Consider the following 12496-nt stretch of genomic DNA (forward strand, 5'->3'; position numbering starts at 1 on the left):
GCCACTCATGGACCAATCCTCCATGAATTTATCTAGTTCTTTTTTGAACACTGTTGTAGTCTTGGCCTTCACAACATCCTCTGGCAAGGAGTTCCACAGGTTGCAGGGCCGCCCAGAGGATTCAGGGGGCCTGGGGCAAAGCTGGGAGCTTGTACTCACTGGGCGGCGCTCCGAGTCTGCGGCGGTGGCAGCGGCATTTCGGTGGCGGGTGGCCCTTCAGTCGCTCCGCGTCTTCAGCAGCACTGAAGGGCCCCCGCCGCCAAAATGCTGCCGAAGACCCGGAGGCTACATCTACACTACAGGGGGGAGTCGATTTAAGATACACAAATTCAGCTACGTGAATAGCGTAGCTGAATTCGACGTATCGCAGCCGACTTACCCCGCTGTGAGGACGGCGGAAAAATCGACCTCTGCGGCTTCCTGTCGACGGCGCTTACTCCCACCTCCGCTGGTGGAGTAAGAGCGTCGATTCGGGGATCGATTGTCGCGTCCCGACGGGACCCGATAAATCGATCCCCGAGAGGTTGATTTCTACCTGCCGATTCAGGCGGGTAGTGTAGACCTAGCCTAAGTGACTGAAGGGCCCCCCCGCCGCCGAAGTGCCGCCGAAGACCCGGACCGCTGCCGGGTGAGGAAAGGGGTTCTCAGCCAGGGCTCACGGGGCCCCTGCAGGGCCCGGGGCAAATTGCCCCACTTGCGGCTCCCCCCCCCGGGCAGCCCTGACAGGTTGACTGTGTGTTGTGTGAAGAAATACTTCCTTTTGTTTGTTTTAAACCTGCTGCCTATTAATTTAATTTGGTGACCCCTAGTTCTTGTGTTATGAGAAGGAGTAAATAACGCTTCCTTATTTACTTTCTCCACACCAGTCATGATTTTATAGACCCCTATCATATCCCCCCTTAGTTGTTTCTTTTCCAAGCTGAAAAGTCCCAGTCTTATTAATCTCTCCTGCTACAACAGCCATTCTACATCCCTAATAATTTTTGTTGACCTTTTCTGAACCTTTTCCATATCTTTTTTGAGATGGGGCGACCACATCTGCACACAGTATTCAAGATGTGGGCGTACCATGGATTTATATAGAGACAAATTGATATTTTCTGTCTTATTATCTATCCCTTTCTTAATGATTCCCAACATTCTGTTTGCTTTTTTGTCTGCCGCTGCACATTGAATGGGTGTTTTCAGAGAACTATCCACAATGACGCCAAGCTCTCTTTCTTGAGAGGTAACAGCTAATCTAGACCCCATCATTTTATATGTATAGTTGGGATTATGTTTTCCAAGAGCATTACTTTGCATTTAACAACATTGAATTTCATCTGCCATTTTGTTGCCCAGTCACTAGTTTTGAGAGATCCTTTTGTAGCTCTTCGCAGTCTGCCTGGGATTTAACTATCTTGAGTAGTTTTGTGTCATCTGCAAATTTTGCCACCTCATTGTTTACCCCTTTTTCCAGATCATTTATGAATATGTTAATAGGACTGGGCCCAGTACCAGACCCCTGGGGGGACACCACTATTTACCTCTCTCCATTCTGAAAACTGACCATTTATTCCTACCCTTTGTTTCCTATATTTTAGGATGGAGCTCTGCCCAAACCAGGAGCAGCTGTGAAGAGCCTGATGGGGCTTTGATCAAGCAGGGAGTCTCAAAAGCTGTTGGTGGCTGCACTGGAGCCAGTTGTGCCTAAGTGTATTGGATGTATATTGTTTACAATTGGCATTTCTGAGTTAGCCCCATTGCACAGATTAGCATAGGTTTATTCCTGGAGGCTCCCAAGGCATGCCCTTGAATGTGCTGCCACGTGGAGGCACCACCAATTTTAATTTCCTTGACAAGTGAAAGGACTGAAGCAGAGAATTCCCACCTATTCCACATTGCCATTGGGATAGTCAGGATCTCCTTTACTGTCAACATCAGGCACTTGGGCACACGGGAGCGTTGCCTGCTCCTGAGTAACCCAGGAAGGAAAGGGGGGTACACCTACAAGGCTTAATTTACATGCCGTCGAAGAAGTGAATAAGCATCCTGTCTGACCGGAAACCTGGTTTCCTGCTTCTGCTGTGATACAGAATCTAAAAACATACTTCCATAGACATCCAGAACTGTAGATCGTATCTGTCCATATATTTCACAACAATAACAATGACCAGCGTGACTGTGGCTTTCATTGAAGACCTCACATGATGTTCTTTGGTGAATCCAAACATACATACCAGAATGAGGATATTCTTGTAGCCCCCTTGCCAGTTGGAATAGAGGGGTTCTTGGGTAAGACCTTCATAGTTTTTCTGGTTGGATTTTGTTTTGAGTAGGTTTGAAATTGGCTCAGTTTTGAACAGGAGCAAAGTTAAAAAAACGTTAATGGGGATTTCCCTTTTGTGCTATAAATGGCACAAGGGAAAAGACGATTGTGAACTGGGGGGACTGTGTGAACTGGATTCCTGTGTGTTCTGTTAAGCTGATTGGTCTCATTTTGATGATCTATACTGGGGTTTTTGCTGTGGTGTTGGCACAAAAAACAAGCAAGCAAACAAAAAGATGGACAATTAGTACTGACTCCTGAGGTTATGTCTATACAGCAATGTAAGCCCAGACTTGAGCCCAGGTTCAAGCCTAAATGCTCCTGTGTCCACACACCAATTGTGTTAACCTAGGGCTCGAACCTAGGGTCCCAGGACCCTACAGGGCTGGATGGTCTGAGCCTGTGTTAAGCTGGGACCTAGGGTCTGAGCTCTATTGCTTTCCTGTGTTCATGTGGCTCTATCTTGACTCAGGTTCTGGAAGTCCTCTGGATGTATCCCAGAGTTCCTTGGGGCAACTTCCTTAGGCCTCTCTATACCAACAGTCTGTGGCACAGTCTATTGCAAACAGAAGCCACAATTCCCTTTGCAAACAGCAGCAGCTTAGATCAGTGTTAACCCATTGTCTGCTGAACACTGGTCTGCAAGCACGCTATCAGAGAGCCTGCCTGGGCTTAAAGCTAAGCCTGTGCTTAAGTGTTTTGCTGGATCAAAACCTTAATGTACTTGGAATTAATAAAAAAAACTACCTTGGGAGACAATAAGGCTGCTAACCTGTATGTAACATTACCAACTCAGGTAAATAAATAAATAAATAAAAATAAAAAAAATCAGGAAAACATAGTTAAGTTACTACCATCAACATCCAAGCAGAAATCTCAACCCTCCTGTATGCACCTCAGAACACATTCCCTATACTACAGAGGCATATCTTAGCAATCCAAATAATAACATGAAATGTAACTAACGAATATTCATGAATATTCCTTTTAACTTAAAAAAATCTAAAATTTTAAAGTAATCATCATAACCTTAAATGGAAAGATAACTATTTATGTTTCAACCTAATAATCATGACACAATAGTTAAGGAAATAAAAAAGGTTATTTTCCACTCCATCACTGGCTTGTGATTGAACTGAAAAAATACAGACCCTCCTATGTATGCAGAAAAACAGAGATGTGATTAACTTGTTCCGAATAAGGGTTTGATTCAGGATGCACTTAAGTACCTGGTTAATTTTAAACACATGCTTAAATCTCATTGATTGAAATGGGGCTTAAGCATGTGCTTAACATGCTCTCCTGAACTAGGAAGTATATTAGCAGCAGAAAAATCTTCAACAACATAGGAACACAGCATACCCTGTAAATATAATTAACAGACATTTTATTTTAATCTGGCTGCCCTATCTTTTTTCATATAGGGTTTAATGCCCTTAAAAATGCTGCACTTGTTGCTCACATGAGCCTCCCCCAACACTTCAGCTGGGGTGAGGGCCTCTATTTGGCATAGTCTTGGTGCAAGAATGGCAGGACTTGAAACCCAGAGAACATGGCATACCTCCGGTACTGGGGCCAGTACCCCACACTGAGTGCTGGGAACCCACATAAACAACAAAAACCACCTACCTCTCTATCTATAGATGGATAGATATTACTAACAAACAAACTACTAACTATACCTGGGTTCTATATATCGAGAAAGATTTGCAGAAGAAAGGACAGAGAACACCAACAACTGTCACTGGTGGTAGGAAGGAACTGAGGGGGGGTCTAGGGAGGTTCAGCCCTTTATGCCTGTGTGACATGTGAGAGACAGCAGAGGGCGCTCAGGCCCCACAATGGGTACTGCTCGGAGAGCTGTGCACTGGAGCACACAGACCCTACAATGGAATGGACCGGTGCAGTCACCCAAAGAAGAGCTTATAGATTGTCATTAGCTGCTATGACAGAAATATTGGTTATATGTTAGAAATTTAACCTATTTTCCCATCTTCTCTCACCAGTCCCTTCTTTAAAAAAAACCCCAAAACCCCACCAAAACGCAATAGGCATTATCTTAACCAGAAATGATATTCAAAAGCCAAGCATTTTATACTGTTTTCTGTAACTTACTGTTTAAAATAGTAAGGTAAATAGAAAGGAGCATAAACACTGCCAAATTAAGTGTAAAAATGTAATAAGAAAAGCCAAAAAGGAGATTGAAGTACAGCTAGCCAAAAACTCAAAAGGTAATAACAAAATGTTTTTAAGTACATCAGAAGCAGGAAGCCTGCTAAACAACTAGTGGGGCCCCTGGATGATCGAGATACAAAAGGAGCACTTAAAGACGATAAAGTCATTGCGGAGAAACTAAATGAATTTTTTGCTTCAGTCTTCATGGCTGAGGATGTTAGGGAGATTCCCAAACCTGAGCCGGCTTTTATAGGTGACAAGTCTGAGGAATCGTCACAGATTGAGGTGTCACTAGAGGAGGTTTTGGAATTAATTGATAAATTTAACAGTAACAAGTCACCAATATCAGATGGCATTCACTCCAGAGTTCTGAAAGAACTCAAATGTGAAATTGCAGAACTACTAAATATGGTTTGTAACCTGTCCTTTAAATCTGCTTCTGTACCCAATGACTGGAAGATAGCTAATGTAACACCAATATTGAAAAAGAACTCTAGAGGTGATCCCGGCAATTACAGACTGGTAAGTCTAACATCAGTACCGGGCAAATTAGGTGAAACAATCATAAAGAATAAAATTGTCAGACACGGAGAACATAAATTGTTGAGCAAAAGTCAACATGGTTTCTCTAAAGGGAAATCATGTCTTACTAATCTATTAGAGTTCTTTGAAGGGGTCAACAAACATGTGGACAAGGGGGATCCAGTGGACATAGTGTACTTAGATTTCCAGAAAGCCTTTGACAAGGTCCCTCACCAAAGACTCTTACATAATTTAAGTTGTCATGGGATAAGAGGGAAGATCCTTTCGTGAATTGAGAACTGGTTAAAAGACGGGGAACAAAGGGTAGGAATAAATGGTAAATTTTCAGAATGGAGAGGGGTAACTAGTTGTGTTCCCCAAGGGTCAGTCCTAGGACCAATCCTATTCAACAATGATCTGGAGAAAGGGGTAAAAAGTGAGGCAAAGTTTGCAGATGATACAAAACTGCTCAAGATAGTTAAGACCAAAGCAGACTGTGAAGAACTTCAAAAAGATCTCACAAAACTAAGTGATTGGGCAACAAAATGGCAAATGAAATTTAATGTGGATAAATGTAAAGTAATGCACATTAGAAAAAATAACCCCAACTATACATACAACATGATGGGGGCTAATTTAGCAACAACAAGTCAGGAAAAAGATCTTGGAGTCATTGTGGATAGTTCTCTGAAGACGTCCACGCAGTGTGCGGAGGCGGTCAAAAAAAGCAAACAGGATGTTAGGAATCATTAAAAAGGGGATAGAGAATAAGACGTAGAATATCTTATTGCCCTTATATAAATCAATGGTACGCCCACATCTTGAATACTGCATACAGATGTGGTCTCCTCATCTCAAAAAAGATATATTGGCATTAGAAAAGGTTCAGAGAAGGGAAACTAAAATGATTGGGGGTTTGGAGAGGGTCCCATATGAGGAGAGATTAAAGAGGCTAGGACTTTTCAGCTTGGAAAAGAGGAAACTAAGGGGGGATATGATAGAGGTATATAAAATCATGAATGATGTGGAGAAAGTGAATAAGGAAAAGTTATTTACTTGTTCCCATAATATAAGGACTAGAGTCCACCAAATGAAATTAATGGGCAGCAGGTTTAAAACAAATAAAAGGAAGTTCTTCTTCTCACAGTGCACAGTCAACTTGTGGAACTCCTTGCCTGAGGAGGTTGTGAAGGCTAGGGCTATAACAGAGTATAAAAGAGAACTGGATAAATTCATGGAGGTTAAGTCCATTAATGGCTATTAGCCAGGATGGGTAAGGAATGGTGTCCCTGGCCTCTGTTTGTCAGAGGATGGTGATGGACGGCAAGAGAGAGATCACTTGATCATTACCTGTTAGGTTCACTCCCTCTGGGGCACCTGGCATTGGCCACTGTCAGTAGACAGGACGCTGGAATGGATGGACCTTTGGTCTGACCCAGTACAGCCATTCTTATGTTCTTATGTTATGTAAATATACATTTGTGCAATATTGATGTGAAAAAATTAAAATGGATAAATTTGAGACCGTCTTCAGTTACTGTTCTGTTCCTTAATTTTCTCCCCCCCAAGTGCTTTGGGTCTTTTAGAATTTAGATTAACATTGATTTATGCTTTTTGCCTGTAATTATTATCCAAATAATTATATGGCCAAATATAGATAAATCTTATTTTGTTCAACATTCAGCTGTTTATAGGACTTTTTTACTCAGTCAATTTGCAAACACTTTCTCCATAAGTTTCTCATTGATTCTTATATTGAAGGATTTCATATTATTTGGTGTCCAGCTTTTAAATAAATGTTCATTTAAAATTTCCAAAAAGTTTGCTGATATGATCTCCTGAGTGTATCACCCCCAGACTCTACAACAGAGACACAAGGAATGTTGATTCTCTCCTATCACACCTATTTGACTGTAAAGTTAAGTACAGATGTGGGAAACACAAAACATACAAAATGCAATAAGTTTCAGAACAAAGGGTAATGCAAGACCACTTGGCAAGCAAAATACCCTTAAAATGAAAGATTTCCAAGATAAAAAGGATGTGGGGCTAGAATGTATTTTATGAAAGACCAAAGAAATATATGAAGTGTCTAGGCTAACATTTTCAATGCAGGGACCTAAGGTTTGGTGCCTAAGTCCACATTTGGTCTCTTAAATAAAAGCATGATCCAAAAACATACTGAAACCAATTGGAAGATTCCCACTCATTTCACTGGGCCTTGGACTAAGGTCCAAGTGGCCAGATTTTTAACTCAGTGGGAGCTGAACACTTCTGAATATATGGCCACTTATTAAGTTCTTAAATGTGGATTTAGAACCTAATTTTAGGCTCTTATATTTGAAATTTTGGGCCTTAAAGTGTTGTTTTAAAGGTCAGAACCTGACCAAGTCAAAATAAGAGACATACGAATATTGGTGGTTGTGGGCTTAGTTTTACGGGTGTTTTCTGTCACTCTACCCTTCCCCTTCTCTCAGCCTCCAGAACCCAGCAACCCCTTTGTTGCATTACTTTAAATAAAGGTGCCCAGACTGGCACCTTTTGTAATACTTCACTATAAATCAATAAAACCCAATGCTGTTTTTGGAGTTCAAGCCAGACATCTCTTTTCTGCAGTTTTAGAGCTTAGTTTGCTTCCAATTCCTACCGCAGATGCTTATTGAACAACAATGATGTTATTTGGGGGTTTAATGCAGGCTCCCCCTTCTTCACAGTTAACATTCAGGGCACAGGATGGCCTCAAAATTAACACACTAACGCAGAGAGTTAGCAGGGACCAGTCTTACGCATTCAGACCATGCCTACCACAATGGAGACCCAATTCTGATTGTGGTCTCTTGGCATTACTGTAATTTTTTATATATAAAAACCAAGATCATGGCACTGAGGTCTTCTGAATATTGCCTTTTCATCCTCTGCACTGGCTGCTTGGTACAGAGCTGTTTGAACTGAGGACAGCATAGTACTGAGATTTTCATCTTTTTTCTTTAAGGTTCTCTGTTCATGGCAAGTTTATTATTTGGCTTGGGGCGAAAGCTGAAGAACAAATACAAGTCCGTCAGTCAAATGCCAGTCAGCTCCTGACCTTTGAAGTGCACGTAACAGTAATGGGATCACACGCTGCTCAAATTAAAAAAAAACTGGGCTGGGCGACTTATTCCAAGAAGATTTACCAATCGGGGAATATCCAGCTTTATTACCATTGATGGAATGAAATATGAAGAGCTGCTTTTGTCCAAATTGGACTCAAACATTTCCTTTTTAAAGATGGTTATTGATATAAGAATGCATGATTGCAGTTTAAACACAAATATTGCTATAAAATCTGTTGTACAATTATACTTTATTAATAAAATATCACCTTAGAAATGTGTATTTCATGTCACTGATAGCCAGAAGAGGCTGGCCTCATTTGTTAGCTATACCATGTTTTATAATGATGCAGATAATTACAAAGGCATACTGCAATCACAGAAATTGGAGGTTTGAATAAATACATTGGTGTGAATTGGAAGGTTGGGTCCAAGGCTATTACCCAGGAACTCTAGCATTCTAGTGATGTCACTAACTTTTCAAACACAGTTGCCCTACAAAGAAAATGTCTGCCTGCTTCTGAGTGTTGTGAGGATAAGTTAATATTTGCAAAACATTTTGAAGCTATGAATATGTAAGCACTAAGTATTTATTACTAATGCTGTGTGCAGGGGTGAAAGTAACTTAAAGGACTTACCGGTACACTAGAGTCCTGAGCAGGCCTCAACCAGAAGAGGTGGGCCCTTTAAATCTTGATTTAAAGAACCCAAGGCTCTGGCTACGGTAGCAGTGACTGAGAACCCCGGGCCCTTTACATCACCCCCAGAGCTACCAGCTGCAGAGGGCTGGGAGCCCCAGGGCTCAGGGGCAATTTAAAGGGCCCAGGGCTCCAGCCACCACTACCGCAGCGGAGCCACAGGCCCTTTAAATTGCCGACAGAGCCCCGGGGGCTCCCGGCTGCCGCTGCTACCCCAGGGCTTGGGCGGAGATTTAAAGGGCCTGGGGCTCCACTGAGGTAGTGGTGTCCGGGAGTTCCTGGCCCTTTAAATCACCGCTGGAGCCCTGCCGCCGCTACCCCAGGCTCTGGCAGCAGGGCTCAGGTGGCGATTTAAAGGGCCTGGGGCTCCAGCAGCTGCAGGGAGCCCCAGGCCTGTTAAATCGCAGGCCTGGGGAAGCTGGTCCAGTCCGGCACGCTGTACCGGCTTACTTCATCTCTGGCTGTGTGTAGTATGTTATCTGACATACATGTCCCAGGAGGCAAATTTCTGTTCCCTACGATTCTTCAACAAGCATTTTACACAGGCTTGTTTGTTCACACAAACTCAGAAGTTAATGTGAACTTTTCCTATTTGTCCTGATCCAGACCTTAATGAATATGCCATCTACTGGCCAATTCAGTTTATTTAAATTGTGTCATCTTGTTACAGAGAAGCTAAGCAGAAATAGAAGTATGGTTTTTGTTTTGATTGTATGCTAAAGTATTTTGGAACTTCATTTCCATAGTATGCCCCATTTACTGTATAATATTATGTTTGCCAGGGCCTGGAGGTTGAAATGGCCATGTTTTTCTCTATAAAATAGTTGGAGTAATAAAAAGACATGAAGTCAAGTATCAGGGGGTAGCCGTGTTAGTCTGTATCTATAAAAACAACAAAGAGTCTGGTGGCACCTTAAAGACTAACAGATTTATTTGGGCATAAGCTTTCGTGAGTAAAAACCTCACTTCTTCGGATGCATAGAGTGAAAGACATGAAGAATCAATTCACTAAGAATTCCCCTGCCATTTATTAAAGTGGGAAAATCAGATTTTTTTAAAACTATTTGCAGACCAATTATGAGAGGAGCACAGAGAATCTTAAATTGTGTCTTAATTGCACAAATTTGGTATTAGCTGGAATATTATACGATAGGCTCATTAAGAGGACTAAACTGAGTAATTGCAAGGAAAAACTTCTTTTCTGAGAAGAAAAAGCTAAGGAAAGTGCACATACTAACAATACCGTTTTGATTGAGTTTCCTATGTATTGAGAGATCGTTTTGGAGTCAGCCCTAACTACGTTAAAAAGTGGATTTACTATTTCTACCACTTTGAGTTGAAAGGCCACAACTCTTACCTGATCACGACTTGTAGACACTTACCCTAACTGCTTGCTTGTTGCCCAGTCTGCTGTCTAGCTCGCCACAGGGCTGTTGATTAAGCAATTGATCAGACATATTATGCATCTTCACAAGCTCATTCCCAATCAAATCTTTACTTTTAATTCAAAACAAAAAGCTTTGCCAAGGTTCTTTATGAATTCTAGAAACTTAACAGGCACAGCTATAATTACTGAAGTATTGCTTGGGCTAAGATCAAGGCAGCAAACAGTACAGGTCTATTACAACAGTAGCAACACTAGACTAGTATGTACTAAAATTTGAAGCACTGAAAATTAAAATTGGTCATTACTAATTAACAAGCAATAGCAGAATAAAGGTCACTTAATGACTTCCCTGACATTGGCCCTAATTTTGTACCATGTTACTTGCTGATAGCTGACTGCTCTAACAGATTCAAATATTAAACACTGACTTTTTAAAAATTCAGGTAAAATTTACACTCAAGTACTTTGCAAAGTAAAATGGGTTCAGCTGCTTTGAGATATGTTAGATTGAAAGATTACATGGTATTCTCATCAATAGTTGTCTCGTTAGGGTGAAATGGACCTGCTGATGGTGGGCTTCCACATAAGGCACCCCATGCTATGGAATTCCCCAATGTGCCTTTATGCAGTGAGGGATGCTGTGGGGGAAGGAGGTGGCAATGAAAGGGGCCTCTCTACTTTGGCAAATCAGATACCAGATTTTCACAGATAACACAGGGGCAATCTGCACCATCTTGCCTCTGACTACAAAGAGGAATGCTTTTAGGGCAAACCTTACAACCAAAATCTCTAACAGATCTCTAACAAACCCCTTAACAGTAAGGGGTGGCTTCGTGTGTGTGGAAGTAACTGAGTCTCTTTCTGCTTACACATTTCATGGGTCACAAGCTGACTCGAATGAGTACCACAAACACGTCACCTCTACAATCCAAAAAGAAAGGGTTTTGTACTGGTCCACCTCAGGAGTGATGTCTTGACCGCCTCAGATCACAGAACCATGTCCAGACTGAGAGTCACCAATGTGCTGTACCGGGGGTACTGGGCTATATAATTGGTTATGTTTTGACTATATACAGTGTACGTTTTATAGTAAGAATTAAGGTATTAGAATAAATGAATACGATAGTGGATACTAATATTAGCCATTTTATTCATGCCTTGCCAGTAACAGACAGGATCTTGTCTGTGTCTATGTTAATTAGATTAGAGGAATTTCCAAGGCCCCAATGTAGGAAAAGATAGTTGCAAGATAGTAAGGCCTAATTTACGATGCTTTTCCTGTTCAACATAAAACACTGCTATGTGTTACCTTTTGAAGGTCTCTGTAAAGAACTGTTTGTGTGAATGAGGAATGCATGCATCAGGCAAAGGTAAGGTGTGAAGGCTATTGTTGGAGCCAGATGGTCAAGGGAGGAGGAGTGAAGAGACTGAAGAGACTTAAAGACGCCAGAGAACCATCAACACGCATCCATGGTTGAAGAGGGGCAGATTGATGACCCTGAGGTGAAGGCTAGCACCCTTAAAACACAAGATAATTGATTAAATCGAAACCAGACAGATTGACCCTCCCGAAGGTGTTTTGGACCATCAAAAGATAACACCCACTGAGGAGTAACTAATCATAAACTGACACAGCAAAGTCTATAGACTTCAACAGAGGCTTTGGGTTCGTCTTGCCAACAACTCCAGGAGCATCGGATCGCGACCGACAGAGCCCAGCTCCCCTCTGTGACCAATCTGGCTGGCCACTAGATTGATCCAGACTCTGGATGGCAGGACTGGGTGCATGGTGTGTGTGTGTGTGTGTGTGTGTGTGTGTGTGTGTGTGTGTGTGTGTGTGTGTGTGTGTGTGTGTGTGTGTGTGTGTGTGTGTGTGTGTGTGTGTGTGTGTGTGTGTGTGTACAAAGCATTGAGAATTGCTGTATTCTCAATAAATGGGGCGTGTTGCCTTTGCCCCTATAAAAATATTTGGTGCTTTTTATATAAGCATAACAAATGTTTAAAACTGAATTGTAGGAGCATTGAAATAGATCCATGTTATCATTTGCATGACTTCACAGGAAAGTGTAAGTAGCCACCCAGTCTAGCATCCTTATGCAGAATTTGATTGGAGTGCAGAGTCCTGATGATGCAAGGGTGATTGCCCTAAATAGATCTACAAATTTCTTTGAAGCAGACAAGCCCTTCTAGAGTCTGCAGAAACCCGTGTAAATGTTAGCACAGGAGCTCTCAGATTCAATACAGCTTTTTACTCATTCACCCTCAACCTCAAAAAGTGACAGAGAGGAAAGTTATCTTGAGAAACTAGATCACA

Source organism: Trachemys scripta, chromosome 8, assembly GCF_013100865.1.
Source record: "Trachemys scripta elegans isolate TJP31775 chromosome 8, CAS_Tse_1.0, whole genome shotgun sequence".
Lineage (NCBI taxonomy): Eukaryota > Metazoa > Chordata > Testudines > Emydidae > Trachemys > Trachemys scripta.